The 16111-nt window shown below is 52.7% G+C and overlaps 1 non-coding gene and 1 pseudogene across 1 annotated transcript; one reads left to right on the top strand and one right to left on the bottom strand.

Annotated features, from left to right (window-relative positions):
• Window positions 1–1378: 1378 nt before the first annotated feature.
• LOC142454670 (cytochrome P450 2J5-like) lies at window positions 1379–8798 on the bottom strand (annotated as a pseudogene).
• LOC142455598 (U1 spliceosomal RNA) lies at window positions 4786–4949 on the top strand. The gene has a single exon (XR_012785782.1). It is a non-coding gene; the product is annotated as a U1 spliceosomal RNA (small nuclear RNA).
• Window positions 8799–16111: the final 7313 nt, after the last annotated feature.

The raw sequence follows: 16111 nt of genomic DNA on the forward strand, positions 1-16111 counted from the left end.
AGGGGCTCATACAATTCTTATCACAATCCATACATACATCAATTGTATAAAACACATTTGTACATTCATTGCCCTCATCATTCTTAAAACATTTACTCTCCACTTAAGCCCTTGGCATAGGCTCCTCATTTTTCCCCCTCCCTCCCTGCTCCCCCCTCCTTATGAACCCTTAATCACTTATAAATTATTATTTTGTCATATCTTTCCCTCTCCAATGTCTTCTTTCACCCACTTTTCTGTGGCCTGTCCCCCAGGGAGGAGGTCACATGTAGATCCCTGTAGTCGTTTTCTCCTTTCTACCCCACCCTCCCTCCACCCTCCTGGTATCGCCACTCTCACCACTGGGTTTGAAGGGATCATTCATCCTGGATTCCCTGTGTTTCCAGTTCCTATCTGTACCAGTGTACATCTTCTGGTCTAGCCAGATTTGTAAGGTAGAATTGGGATCATGATAGTGGGGGGAGGGGGAAGAGAGCATTTAGGAACTAGAGGAAAGTTGTATGTTTCATTGATGTTACACTGCACCCTGAGTGGCTCATCTCCTCCCCACGACCCTTCCTTAAGGGGATGTCCAGTTGCCTACAGATGGGCTTTGGGTCCCCACTCCTCACTCCCCCCTCATTCACAATGATATAATTTTTTTGTTCTTTGATGCCTGATACCTCATCCCTTCGACACCTCATGACCGCACAGGCTGGTGTGCTTCTTCCATGTGGGCTTTGTTGCCTCTGAACTAGATGACCACTTGTTTACCTTCAAGCCTTTAAGACTCTCATTTGCATTTCATAGCACCTCCCTAATATAAGTCATTCATTGTTGTGATAAGCAAGGGTTGTCTGGAGATATGGGGTTAAAGTGGGGAGACCTCTAGGGGAAAGGGAGTCTTTGGTGGGACATTTGTTGAGAATAATTTCATTGGTAGCTTTACTTTTCTCTTGTTACAAGGCTGCACGCACTTCTTCTCTTGGACAGAAGAGGGCAGGAGAGGGCAGAAAATAGGCACCAGTCTTTGGTTTATCCAGCCCCACCTTCCACAGCTCCAACAACCTTTAGCCTCCAAGCTACTCCCTTAGGCCAATGATCCTGCTTGCATGCTTCTTTGTAAAGGCGTGTCTCCAGATGAACCTTGGGAAATGACACCATGCCAAATCTTAATTAACTTTGTAAACTGCTTCCTGCCAAAGCTGAGCTAACCAAAATATCTTTACAGCATATTTAACAAGTCTCCTCTCCCTTGGTACTCCCGACAACTTGTATCAGGGGAGCCATGAGTAACTGAGCTAGGTGACCCCCTATTCTTCTACTTCCCCAACTTTTCAGAAGCCAAGGGAGGACAAGGAAGGACCTTGTGGGGAAGAGGCCTCCTGTCCCACAATGGCTAGAGGCCTGGGTCGTGGGGCCGGGGCACAGCGCAGATCTTCTGAGGCTGGGACTACAGCGTGCCCCCAAACACATACTCCAGTCGGAGACCCGGGTTCCCCTCCACCATCTGGAACTCCAAGGTTTGAGCAGGGTGGCAAAAGTCAGGAAAAGCTCTATCCGGGCCAGTTGGTCCCATCTTGGCCAGTTGGGTACATCCGGTGGCCTGGAAGCAGAAAGGTCAGAGGGTGGTAGCTGTCCCTGTACCTCCCCCACCTCCCACGCAGGACTCAGGGCTGCACCCATTACCTGCTGATAGGGCAAGAAGGCTTCATTGAGTGTGAAGTTTCTGTCCTTGTCCAGGCAGTGGCCATGGTTGAATTGTTGGGGGGTCTCCCGGCACTTGAGGTCGTGGAGCACAGAGGCCAGGTTGGGTAAGATGAAGGTGCCCTGCAGAAGAGAAGCCCAGCCCTGGCTGAGCGCCAATGTGAAAACACCCAGGGACCCAGGCCTTCTCGGGCTCCCTCCCTCCAAGCTCACGGCCAGGAAAGGACTGAGCTTACACCTTTGTGACTAACGGTGACCCTGAAGTCTCCCAACCCAGGGCTTCAGACACAGGAGTCCTTGCCTGCCGTGCAGAAGGCAAGAAGAGGCTGCTGGGCATGAATGGAGAGTCCTGCACAGGACAACAAATACTGTGTGTGTGTGTGTGTGTGTGTGTGTGTGTGTGTGTGTGTGTGTGTGTAGACAGAGAGGGGACAGCTTTCAGAGTAGGGAGGAGAGAACATAAACCTCACCCCTGACCCTGGCCATAACCCTAACTGAAGCTCTTACTGTGTTTCAAAGGAGAAATGAGTGGTTGAAATCAGCCTGATCAGATGGAGACAAAAGGAGCCTGTCAGGGCGACTTCGGCCTCTTTCCAATGAGAGCCCTAGGCTGGCCAGCTCAGCAGAAGGATGACACTTGAGCAAGGATGGAGTTGGTCATGATTCCAGGAACAGAAGGGCACTCTGAGAAAGAGCTCCTGCCCCAAAGTTCACATACCTGACACCAGGGGGCTGGTCACAGATCCAATCCTTGGTTTTGATAGAGACCAGAAAAATGAGAAGACTGCATCACAAATAGAGGGAGAGAGAGACAGGGCTTTCTACTCCCGTAAGGAGTTAACAGTCTCGGAAACCCATAGGGGTAGGCCTCCCCTGTCCTATTGGGTCACTGTGCGGCTGCGTCGACTCGATGGCAGTGACTTTTGTAGTTTTCCCCAAACAGACAAAGACAGAGGATGCAGAACCATGCCGCTCAGCTCGCTCAGGGTCTCTGCCTTGCGCGTGGCGGTCCGTCGAGATGTTTGTACAGGGTCAGGTGGACCACAGCACATCTGAAGATGAGATGGGAATCTTGGGGGTTAGAGAGTTTCCGCCGATGGATGGAGGAGGAGCGTCTTGGAAAAGGAGAGCAAGGGGGAGCTGCCTTCAATGATTCCGTTGAATCGCACACATAAGAAGTGCTGATCCGGTAGAAGTTCCGCTCAGTGTGTCCCCAACAACACACATAACGAAAATGCAGCATGTTTCTGAAAAACCAACCGTCAACTGCCATCCTCCCCGGGCCCCAGCGTTCACTCTGTGAAGGCTTGCTCTCCTTGGTTCTCTTGTGCCAATTTTGTCCTTCCTTTGTAATTCATGATGATCTGACAAATCTCCGCTGAGGCCCTTTACAAATTGCAACGAACCCCTCTCCATCAGCGAACCGTACTTGCAGCTGGGATGCAGGCCCGCCCCTCCAGGCCACGGGAGCCTCTGAGGACCACAAGGCCTATCCCCTGGACCGGACTGCTCCAGACGGCCCCTCCCTCCATGCCTTGCCCATGAAACATCCCTTCACCGTTGGCCCGAAGACGCAGATTTGGATGGGCCGGGTTCACTCCATCTTTGGGGGTCTCTGGTGTTGTTAGGTGCTGTCCAGTCGGGTCCGACTCATCGCGACCCTCTGCACGCCGGAATGAAACACTGCCGGGGCCTCTGCCAGCCTCACCACTGTCATATTGGAGCCCACGTGGCGGCTGTCTGTCATGGCCAGGGCTCTCCACTTGACCGTCGACTTGAGCCCCACTTGTAACTGTCTCACAAAGTCGATGGTGGTGTTGAGGGCGCAACTCTTAACTATGGTTAGATCATTAAATCACATGGGACATGGGTTAGATGTCAATCAAATCGTTAATTAAAACAACACAGCATAAGGAAGGGCTTAAGGAAGGAAAGAGGTTGGTTGGCTTGTTGGAGCTGTAGCGCCGCAGGCTTAGGGGAGAGGTCTGACTCCAGGTGTCTGGATCAAGAACCCAGCCTGGCCTGGTCACTGTGGGGCGTCCAGCAGAGGTGTGGGGGGGCCCTGAGTTCTTCTCCGAGTGAGCTGCATTTCCCAGGTAGAGTCTTGGAAATGTCCCATTTTCCCTCCCTGGGAAGAAGCCACCCTTTGCCTCATGACAGTCTGGATCGTTGCCTTCAGGCGAAGAGACACTGGACTGGAAGCTCCCTTCCCTCCATGACCATTGGTGTCCTGAGGGAGGCACGGAACCTTCGGCAAAGTGTCGGGCTGCTCTTACCTCGTGGAATGGGTTCGGAGCCCAGCCTGCGCAGCACACAAGGACAACCCCCCTCCCTCCCAGTGATGCCACCGGCTGCCTGTTGGGTGTCCTCTGGGGCCTGGGTGACACTTCCTCAGTAAACAGCAGGCCTCGAGGTCTGGAGAGAGCCTTGAACTGCTGCAGGAGCCATTGTGGTGGCACCGTCACTTCGCTGAGAAACAGTCTTTCATGGCCGGCTGTCAAACTTTGACTCTACTGTTCAAAGGCATCTCTTGGCCCGTCTACTGCTCAGTATTGATTAGCACCTGTTAATGGCCCCCCAGAGACGTTAGCACAGAATATTTCCTAGAAGTAGATGGGGCAGAAATGGGCTCTTAGCAGAAATTTCTCACTCCAAATGGCATAACACTGAAAGTGGAAGCCTGGCTCCCCTCTCTTTTCCATGTGACTTAATTTGGCAAAGCGTTTTAGAAGACCTGGGTCCAGGCCCTGCTGCTGCTGCTGCCAACAGCCAGATGAGCTGGAAGGGCCTTGGCTAACCTATGCCCCTGCTGGCCATTCAATGCCAAGGGCAGGTCAATAAAAGCCAGTCTGGCCGGGCCAGGGGACAATGCAAAGCATTTCCCACTTGACGTGTTGGTTCATTTGTCCACCAGGAGAGGCCTTTCTGGAGCAATGAGAGCAGCAGGGGCAGTTGGTGGGAAGAGCAGGAATTCCTGGTTGGTGGGAAGAGCAGGAACTCTGTCATCAGGAGGATGAGCGTTTGAAACCCAGTTATCATTTGTGTGTTTGGGGCACTTACTTGAGCTCTCTAACCTGAAGTTTCTCTACCTATAAAAAAGGGGTAACATGGCAGGGGAGATACCATGATCATGAAGGTGGTTTTCCCAGGACGAGACTCACCCATTGCACTCCGGGTGTGCTGACCCCTGCGATTTCCCCAAATGTGGGGAACTCGACTATAGAATTTGTGGTAGTGGGGGACTGCGTTCGCGCTATCCCCTGAAGAAAAAAAAGGGTTAACAACCCCCCATCTATAGTATAGATTCCCTTATTTGGCCTACTCCCCCTCAAAAACAATGACTCAGCCTCCCCCTGGCAATGAAACAGTTTTGCCCCATAGTCCATAATCCACTATAAAGTGTAGGTATCTGCTCCTGCAGCTTCCAGCGCCCCCCAGGCAGCCATAATGGGAAACTCCAATCCATAGGGGATGTTAGAACAATCCAGGGAAGCTGCAAGGGCAGAGGCCAACCTTCTAGGCTGGATTACGGGCCATGCTGCAAAAGGTTTTCCATTGCAGTGGGGGTAAATTGAGAATCACATCCTGGCAGTCCCTTAGGGCCAAGTCTGCCCCATACCAGGGGTCTGAAAGTGCTGAACCAAGCCTGATGGTGGAGAACGGTGCCCCCACATTTTCTCTCCAGGCTGCACTCCTAGTGCTCCATCCCAGTGGGGCTGGAGCATCAGTGAGGAGCCAAGACCCATGTCCAAGGAAAGTCCTGGGCGCCGGCCACTTCCTTTGGGCACAGAGAGGCCATCCTTCTGCCGCACCCTAAAATGAGTGCTTCGTTGTCATCAGAACGGCAACCTTGCCACTTCCACATCTGTGGCAGACCATGCGCTCACATTCCTGTGTGTTCCCGTCTCCTTGAGTGTGGGCTGAGTTAGTGAATCCCTTCTAGCAAGTATCATCCTGCCAGGTGACTCTGGTGTACCGGAAAGTTGGAGAACCACTGATGTAGAAGAATCTGGACATGCTAAATGAAAAGAAAACTTATTATAAGTTAAAAGAAAAGTCTTACTACTGGGGGTACTGGTGGATACCCACATGGTTTTCTTCCAAAATAAACTTGTTTAAACACTCCCTGTGACCAGTGGCTGGTTGGAGACAAGCTCTCTCAGTCCCACCCTTGTCTTCGTCTCATGAAGTTTCCCTCAAAAAAAAGGGGGGGGGGGAGACTTCCAAGGGGACCTGCAGGGTGAATTAATGTCAAAGCAAAGAGGTCTGCTCACAAGGTTATGGTGGCTGGTTTTAGGAATTCTAAACAGGTCATCTTGCTAGATTTTCTCAGACATGGAATCTCGGGGGCTTATGAGGAAGAAGTTTTAAGAAAATGGACAGCTGCTCCAGTGAGAAAAAGGCAGGAAAGCTGCACGCAGGAGTTTTTTTTTTTCTTTTAATCATGATCATCCTTGGAGGGCCACATGGGCTGTCTAATGAGAATGTTACTGAGAAATCTTAACCTACCCACCCTGTCACCTCGGCCTTGTTTTCTCAGACGTCTTTGGATCCCCAAACTGAGAGAACGTTAAAAGGAACGCAGCGACTCTCTCGCTCGCTCGCTCGCTCACTCACTCACTCATTCACTCACTCACTCACTCACTCACTCACTCTCTCTCTCACTCACTCTCTCACTCAGTCAGTCACTCAGTCAGTCAGTCAGTCAGTCAGTCACTCACTCACTCACTCACTACCTCACTCACTCACTCACTCACTCAGTCAGTCAGTCAGTCACTCACTCACTACCTCACTCACTCACTCAGTCACTCACTACCTCACTCACCCACTACCTCACTCACTCACTCACTACCTCACTCACTACCTCACTCACTCACTCACTCACTCACTCTCTCACTAAAAAAAAAAAAAGAAGAAGAAGGAACACAGCCTGGGCTCCGTAAGAATGTCCAAACTGCCATCTTGATCTCGTGTAAATCAAAGACCCAGAATTCTTCAGGGATGGGGTTGAGAGATTCAAACCCTGCCATCAGACATATATAATATTTTTTAAATAAAGGTTTTATAGCAATACTTTTTTACTTAAGCCTCATACATTAGTCAACATCACCACAACAATGTTAAATAAGCATGCAGAGAATATTGGAAAGACATACATGAGATGTCTGCAAGTGTTATCTATGACACTGGAAACCTGCTGCCATCACGTGCAGCCTGATACTTGGGGACCCCGTGCTCCATGGTGCTATGTGCTGTCCGGTCTTGCACCATCCCCCTAATTGGTTTTGATCTACAGCGTTCATTGTCTGATTGCTTGAAATGGATCACCAGGTTTCTTCTTAGTTTGGAAACTCCACTAAAACCCCATATGTGATAGATAGATAGATAGATAGATAGATAGATAGATAGATAGATAGATAGATAGATAGAGATAGGGTAGTTGGCAGGTAAGTGAGTGGATATGTGGATGGATGGAAGACTGGATAATGGATGATAGGTGATGGAAGGATGGGTGGGTGGGTGGATGGATGATGAATGGGTGGATGATGGATGGAGGAAAGATGGATAATGGATGGATGATGGATGGAAGGATGGATAATGGATGATGGCTAGAAGGATGGTTGGAAGGATGGATGATGGATGGAGAGATAATAGAGAGATGACTGATGAATTGGTAGGAGGCATGTAGGGAGGAGTGGTAGAAGTAGGTAGTGCTGGTCAGGACCGGCAGGGCACTGGAGGGTGTGTCTGTAGGTGCTGTGTTGGCTAAGGAGTCACTTACCTTGGGCATGGGGCAGCCGAGCACACGAGTGGAGGTCACACACGGGTGCACAGTGCCCACGGACACGACACTGCCGAGGTGCTGCACCTCGTGGAGGACAGCGCGGGTGTAGGGCAGGCGCTCGCGGTCCTCATAGCAGACAGCAGGGGCAGCTCTCGCTGCACTCTCTCTGCATGCACATCCAAGTGACTCTGGAGAGACCACATGCACCTGGCCTGCCTGCTCTGCCACCTCTGTCCCCACCAGAGGAGGCTGCAGGGCTCATGGCTCTTTGGCCGCCCCACCCTCCTACTCCCAGCCCCACGGGAGAAGCCCTCTCTGAACCCCAGCTAGCTCCCTGTGAGCAAGATTGTGTAGGGTTGGCTCTTTAAGGGAGTTGGGGAGCGGGAAATGAGAGAAGTGTAAGAAACCATAGTCGATTATCCACTATGGACCAGACACTCCATTCAAAGAGCCTGAGGGGACAGACACTGTTATCTGCATTATTCAGATGAGGAAATCGAGGCTCAGAGAGGACAGAACTGTTGGAGCCAGGATTTGAATTTAGACCTCCAGCGATCCCCAGTTGTGCTCCTGAGGAGGGTGTTAGCACAAGGCCTGGAGCTCATCACTGAGTGAGCGAAAACGACATCGCCCCATTTTACGCTGGTTCCGAGAGGCTCTGTGATTAACCCCAAATCACACGGCAGGTCGCAGGTAGGGTGGAAAGGCCCTTCCATGAAACTACAAAGCCATGCCACTTCCTGTGCCGTGGCCGCAAGAGCAGGACCCGCCCCAGGGACACGGAGCAGAGACTGGTGTGGGCAGGAGAGCCTGAGGCAGGGGTGCTGCTCACCCTGGATGGCATGGTGCTGAACCATGTAGAGGAGCGCCCAGTGCAGGGTGGTGGCCGTGGTGTCGGTGCCCCCCAGGAACAGGTCAGTGACCACCTGGATCAGGTTATCCTCGGTGAACGTGGAGACCAGGTCATCCTGGGCTTGGTGGAGGGTGGTCAGAGGCCTTTAGGAGCCCTGGCCTGGAGCCTGGGCAAATGAGAGAGGGGAAGGCCCAGACAGCTCTGGGCAGCTCTGAGAGCTTGTGGCCGGGGTCAGAGATGAGACCCTGAAACCAAAGCCCGGGAAAGCAGCCCCCTCCCCTCCACCCCTAGCAGCCATTCTCGGCCCACCTGGGTGATCTGGGCCAGGTAGCAGCTGATGAAATCTTTGGGAGCCTCGGATGCCCTGAGCTTGTGTCTGCTGATCTCCTGGTGGATGACGTCACGCACATCCTCCAGTTGCCGAAAGAGCTTCTTGTGGGGTCCTGGAAGGTGGCAGAGGGCCCAGGGGAACATGTCGTAGAGCTGTGGGGGCAGAGGCCTGAGTCAGGCACTAAGAGTTGTTCTGGGGAGCCTCACGTGGGTAGGGCACCTGGGCAGAAACAAGAGGTGTGATTGCCTCCAAACAAGTCCTCCGAGGAGTGGGTGTGAGGGGCAGGCTGGAGAGCTGCTCTGAGCTGGAGACCAGCGCGACCTTCACCATCTGAACCCACTGCCGTGCGTCTGGACCTGCTGCAGGGAGAGCGGGGACCTTCCTCACCCAGGGCTTCACCCATCTCCACACCAGGAACGGACGTTACACCAGCGTCTCTCGTAGACCCCAAGGTCCCCGGGGGCTGGGTATGTGCTACCCATTTTACAGATGGAACTTGTTTTAGGATATTAGAGACTCTATCAAAATATACTTTAAGGAGAACATGCATGACGTCTTCAAAAGAGACCAAGACAACACAGACATACATTCGCTTGAGTCAGAATGGCGCCCCGGGGCATGCTGGGAGACAGGGCTTGGAAAAGGGCGTGGAGGACAAAGGAGACTGCCATTAAAGTGCGACTGGTGGCAGATCCACACTCACAAGTGCACGTGCTGTTAGGCAGCTAGCTTAGGGACAAAGGAGGGGGCTGTCCTTCCCATGCCACATAATGTGTATGTGCGCGTGTGTGCATGTGTGTGTGTGTTGGGGGGAAATCAGGCACTCTATCAGACACCTACGGGAGAACCCCCAAGAGTCTGCTCAGACTAGGACCCCCTAGGCCCAGGTAAAACCGATACCTTGGGTACACCCACCTTAGGCACATCACACAGGTGGGCCTGAACCCCGCCAATGCGGTCAACCAATACTTTCCACCATGCCTCCCCAGCCAGAGGTGTTACAGACCCCAGCTGTGGGAAGGCCATCTCTCTTTTGCTCAGGTTTTGTGGCAGGTCAGGGGGCGGGGAGCACATGCCCCATGCTTGCTCCCGGGCCTCCTCAGGGCCCACGTGCCCTTGGGTTCTTAGGCTCCTGCTGACCTGCTCTCCTGGTTTCTTGACCTCTTGGTCCCGCGGAGTCCCCAAGTCGGCAGGCGTGGGTGCTCTGTTCCACGTGGTTTTGTGCCAAGTTGTGAGCCCCAGCGTGGCTCCCGGGCAGCTTGGCACGTTTTCAAGAAACAGCGTGCACCCTTTTGAGACCGTAAAACCTGAAACTTTTCCTTCCCTTCGTGAAAACTCACTTGGATTACAAAACGTGCTTCTGCGGCATGCATTTGCTCAGCGCCGGGTAGCGAGAACAGAGGTTTACCCCTCTAGAAAGCTGACAATTCCACTGGTGAGGCATGTGGGAACCGGTATGCGGAAAACATACCTGTGCATTCCGCGTTGGTTCCCGCGAGGAGAGAGGGGCGCGTGGGCTGGGGACGGGCAGTGTCTCCTGCCCTCCATCCTCCCCAGCCCACGATGGGGCTGCTTTGAGCTGGCCCACCCGCTCTTCCAGACCCCCATCCCAGGTGACCCCACAGAAGATGAGTGCTTCCAGCCAGCGCTTGCTTTGAACTAGCTCACTTTAAGCCCCTGCTGAGAACTCACTTTCTACCCCACATACATGCAATCAGAGTCCACATTTTAAGGCTGGGTGGGAATTCGAATTCTCAGCAGGGGAGTGAGTCAACTGGAGCTGGACCCACCCATTCATCCGAGACCCGGATTTGAGCCGCTGACCCCTCTAGTCCCTGCCAAGCGCTTGACCATTGCGCTGTCAGTGGACTGCAGCCTGGAGAACCCCGTAGGGCAGTGTTAGTCCATGGAGTGGAGTCAGAATGGACAACAGCGGGGTCTGCTTTGTGGCACCCCAGTCCCTCCAGGTCACTCCCAGGGTTCCCCTTCCTCCCAGGGCTGAGAGGAGGGGAGTCAGCACTCTGGTGGGGCCTCCAAAGCGGGGTGGGGGTGGGGGATTCCGTACCTGGAGCAGCATCTCTGGGCACAGCCAAAAGCAGAGCTGCACCAGGTTTCCAGGGACAGGGAGGGGGAAAGGGCCTGGAGGCAGGTGGCTCCTGGCCCAGTAGAATTCCCCAAGTTTCAGGAGCAGGAAGGAGGCTGCCAGCAGAGCCAGCCCGCAGCTGTACCCAGCCCTTCCCTTTATTGCTTCCCTTTATCTCCCATCCCACCGGACCCCTGCTTTTAGGTCACCGCTTCCACAGAGCATCCAGAAGTGAGGCAAGCCCCGGGAGCCATTTCCAAATAGAGTAAATGAATCCTTCTGGTCACACCGGCCACACCTGGGCCTGCGGCTTTGCAGGGCCGGGAGGGAGGCTCCGGCCTGGGACAGGCTGGGACACCTTCACTTTGACACTTGCCCCTGGTGAGACTGTCCTCAGCCTCAGCCTGGGCAGCCCCAGCCAACTGCGGGGGTGGGACCAACACTCACTCCGGGCAGTTTCTCCCCCTCAGAATGCACCATGCTGTTTCACCCTGGCCAGAACTTGGTGTCCCCCCTGCTCTCTGCCCACCCACACAGTGGCCTCCCAGCCCCATCTCTGGTCAGCTGCCCTTGTCCCCCTGGTCATCTGTATTCAACTTGTTCCTTTTCTTTCGTTCCAACTGCCCTCGCAACCAACCTGCAGGGATCCAAATCCCAGACCACCCTCGACTCGGTGTGTGACTGCCAACGAGTTACTTAACCATCCTTGCCTCAGTTTCCCCACTTATTCCGGATGGACGACAAAGGGTTGCTGTACCAGTGAAGGGCCCAGGCCCCAAACAGGTGGCTCACTCAGATGGGGTAAATGGAACCGAAGCCCCGAGCCAAACCCGTTGTCCAAGAGTTCTGACTCGGAGCCAACCTAGAGTTTCTGAAGCTGTAAATCTCGACGGGAACAGCAGCCTCCTCTTTCACCCTCAGGACGGCTGGTGGGTTTGAACCGCTGACGTTTCCGTGAGCGGTTCCACACTTCGGCACTAGCACAACCAGAAGAGTCCAGTAAAGAGATGGTTTGCCAAAAGGGAAGCCGTCAGGCCAGTGCAGCGCTCTGAGGGCAGTCACAGGGGAGCACCCTCTCCACTCCGGGCTTCACGTGTCAAGGGACAGAGAAGAATGGTGGGGAGGGTCTCCAGCAAGAGTCCTGGCCCTTGGTAACTGGATGTAGCTGACTCATGGCAGTGCTGTGGACACACACACACACACACACACACACACACACACACACACTGGGATATACGTCCGGCAGTTCTTTAGTTGGTCAGAGCAGAGTTATCATGTGACTTGTAGTCTGATCCTCAGTACACGCCCAAGGAAAAGAAAAGGTGTCTGTCCTGAGCCCCAACATGGAAACAAGCCACGCAGGGACCAACATCAACTGACGAGTGGAGAACGGGTGTATGTCCGTCCACCGAGGGATGGTGTGACCTGGAATGGCTACGGATGGGACGGTAAACATGTCGAACGCCAAGAGCTAGTAGAAGCCGGTTGGAAAGGACCACGTGCCTCCATGATGTGAATGAGCCAGAGTCGGCTAATCTGCAGACAGAAGGTAAACGAGTCGTTGTCTAGTGTGAACCAACAGGAGCCCTGGCAGGGCCGCAGTTAGGTGTCAGGCTGCGGTCTGCAGTCAGCAGTTCGAAACCACCAGCAGCTTTGAGGGAGACAGACGGAACTTTCTGCTCCTGTAAAGAATTGCAGTGTAGGAAACCATGAATCAGCATTGACTCCACGGTAATGAGCGTGTGGCCCTGCTGGCATAGTGGTTACACGTTGAGCTGCTAACCACAAAGTCGGCAGTTTGAAACTATTACTCACTCCTTGGGAGCAAGACGAGGCTTTCTACTCCGGCAAAGAGTTAAGAGTCTTGGAAACCCACAGGGGCAGTACTATCTTGTCCTATGGGGTCACCATGAGTTGGAATGGCAGTGAAGGTGCCCCGATAACGTAGTGGGTTGTCTGTGACCACAAGGTCAGCAGTTCAAATGCCCCAGCAGATCCTTGGGAGAAAGATGAGGCTTTCTCCTGGTGGTCATTATATAATTGTTTAATTTTGAGGATTAAGAGTGAAGGGGTGTGAGTCTAGCCTGTCAATCAGGTGATAGCCAATGGGGCCTCTGTGTGGGCATAGCCTTCTCTGGAGGATTCTGGGAACTCCTGTATTCCTTCCTGGAGGTGAGAGACATCTCTGAGGAAAAGCTACATGGACCTACCCTGATGCAGCCAGAGTCCTGGACCTGGGAAGCCACATGGAGACCCCTGACAGTGCTGAGATGCTTACAACACCACTGGATCCACAAGACTTCCCACCCACGGGCCTGTGATCTTCCTGCATTCGGTGTCATTACATGTGTTGCGTGAGTCTGAAGAGGACTTTATAGATTGGTAGTGGACATATGGGCTAATATTGGACTGATGGGCTTGATCTGGACTGGGCTGAGATGTTTTCTCAATATCCAATTGCTCTCGTACACACAGCTCCTTCTTATATATATATGGCTGTCTCTGGCTTGGTTTCTCTAGTCAGCCAGACTAACACGCTCCTCCCGTGAGGATTTACAGCCTCAGCCCCGAGAGCGGTTCTCCTCTGGCCGGGAGGGTTGCTGTGGATCAGAGTTGGCCCCATGGCCGCTGGTTTGGGTTTGCAGTTAGGGTGGAGCAAAGAGGAAGAAGGGCCGAGGGGCGGAAACTAAGGAGAACGGGCTCTCTGTTTGGAGTCATGAAAATGTTCTAAAATTTGATTGCGGTGATCTGTGGAAACTTTATAGGTTAAAGTTTAGATGACAAACTTGCAGTGTGTTTTAAAAGACTTGTAATGGGCGAATTCTTTGGTATGGGAATTCTATCTAGATAAAAACTGTGGAGACAGATGTGAGAGAAATCCCTCTGAAGTAATCCGTAAAGGTCAGGCTTCCAGGGCACACAGTGGAGTGGACAGTGGCCTGGGCAGAGCTGTGGACAGTAGTCAACACAGTGACTGTGAGGTACAGTGCTGTGAGTTCGTGGGCAGGCCCCGGTGCAATAAAAAGTGAGTCATTTCCATGACTATTAATACCCCTTTCCCTCCCTTGCCACCCTCTGCAAGACTTTGCCCCACGCCCCCCTCTGTAGTCAGCTTGTGCCCTGGGCCAGGATCCCCACATTCCAATTTTGAATCTAGTGCCAGTTTCCAGCCCCCATTTGTCAGTTTGTCGTCCTGTGGTGGCTTGTGATGCTGGAAGTTATGTCACTGGTACGTCGCATCCCAACCGGCTCACCCAAAGTGAACAGGTTTCAGCAGATCTTCCAGACTAAGAACAAACTACAAGAAGAACTAGGCTGTCCACTGTCAGGGAAGCCAGCCTCCAACAAATCATCACAGGCCGGCAGGTGCAATGGTACAGCGATAACAAGTAAAGATTATCGTAAAGTCATAGCGAATAAGAGAGAGAGAGAGGAGAGATTGAAATAATGGAGTCAGACACATTTCACGGTAGCATGCCCACCTCAGCCTCGCTTGGTTGTCCATGTGAGGATGTGGAAGGTGGGGTTGCAGGAGCAAGAGAGCGATTTATTACTAACTAAGGCTTATATAGGCTCCCTAATGACAGGTGAAGACATATGTCACAGGAAGGGATTGTACTATGGGTAATACAGTAATGGGAGGGGGATGATCTAGGGGTACAGATGCTATAGGAAGAGGAGGATTAAGGGTATACATGTGACAAGATGAGGGGATCCTAGATTCATGATGGAGGCCTGACCTTGCTTGCCCTTTAGCTGGAGACTTGATTTAGTCTAATCTTTCAAGGGAAGCAATCCACTGTCTCTAACAGCAGGGAGTGAGGCCCAGCCTATGGTGGGAATAAACAATAATATCTGATTACTCTGGATGGCTGAATGCCTACAGGGAGAATATCTCTAAGGATCTGACCTCCCACCTTGTGCTGGCAAACAGCCTCTCATGTTTGGCATATCTTTGGGGAAGACAACGCTGGGGGAAAGTCTTTTTATATCCCACAGTCCACATCTGAAGAATTAGTCACGGAAAGTCTTGTGGACAGTTACAGCCACTGACAACCTCATGGTGCTGGAGGGGAATGTGTTGAAAGGGCCACAGACGGCCAAGGAACGCACAGATCTGTCTTGGAAGAAGGACAGCCAGCGTGTTCCTTAAAGGCCAGGATGATAAGACCTTAGCTCACCTGCTCGGGGCATGTCCTTAGGAGAGGGCAGGCCCTGGGAAAGAAGTCCAGATTTGTTGAAATGGAACGGGAGAGGAAAAGAGGCAGGCACTCAACAAGACGGATTGGCAACAACAGGTTCAAACAGAAAACGAGTGTGAGGATGGAGCACGGCCAGATGGTGTTTAGTTCGGTTGTCCATCGGGTCGCTGGGAGTCTGAACCGACTCGGCACCTAACAACAGCAACAACAACAACAACACTGAATTCCACGGAGCTGCCACCTTCCAGCTCCCTGCTCCTCTTCCTCCGTGTGTTGCCCTCAAGTGAGGCTGTCTATCTTCTGTAAGAACCTTCACTACCTTTTTTGTTTTTAACTTTCTGCTTGCGTGCTTCTTTGCAAAGGTGTGTCTCCAGATGAACCTTGGGGAATGACACCATGCCAAATCTTAACTAACTTTGTAAAGTGCTTCCTGCCAAAGCTGAGCTAACCAAAATATCTTTACAGCATATTTAGGAAGTCTACTCTCCCTTGGCACCCCCGACAACTTGTATCAGGGGAGCCATGAATAACTGCGCTAGGTGACTGCTATTCTTCAACTTCCTCAACTTTTCAGAAGCCAAGGGAGGACAAGGAAGGACCTTGTTGGGGAGAGGCCTCCTGACCCACAGAAAGTTTGAGGATCCCTGGAGGCTCAGTGGTGAAGTATTCAGCTGTGAACCAACAGGTCAATGACTTGTTAGGTAGCACAGGGAGTGGGGTGTCCATTACGCATGCTCAGAGGTTCAAGCTTCTGGCCAGGAAGGGGTGGTACACCTAGGTGGGCGTTACACCTGGATTGGCCCATCTAAGCCAGGTGAATTTGATTCAGCCAATGGGGTCGACCAGTATTGTCCCACGGGGCCCCTGAAAAGGCAGAGGTTTTGCTCTGCTGCTCTCTTTCCCAGCGGCAGCAACGAGATGTAGCACAGCGGGGCTGCCGTCGGGAGCCGCCAGGCCACATCCCACAACTGTGCTGCGGACTCTGTCTGGCTTGTGTTCCATTTACTGTAGGACCTGCAATGGCTTCTGTTCTCTATAAACCCACTTGGATCACAAACCAGGCTTCAGCCTGAATCCTTTCTCGCACAGAGCCAAGGGCCGAGGTATAGCCCTCCCCCCGAGAGATCGAACAAGCCCACCAGAGATTCCAATAAGAAAGGTGATGAACTCT

This window comes from Tenrec ecaudatus, chromosome 8, assembly GCF_050624435.1.
Source record: "Tenrec ecaudatus isolate mTenEca1 chromosome 8, mTenEca1.hap1, whole genome shotgun sequence".
NCBI classification, from domain to species: Eukaryota; Metazoa; Chordata; class Mammalia; order Afrosoricida; family Tenrecidae; genus Tenrec; species Tenrec ecaudatus.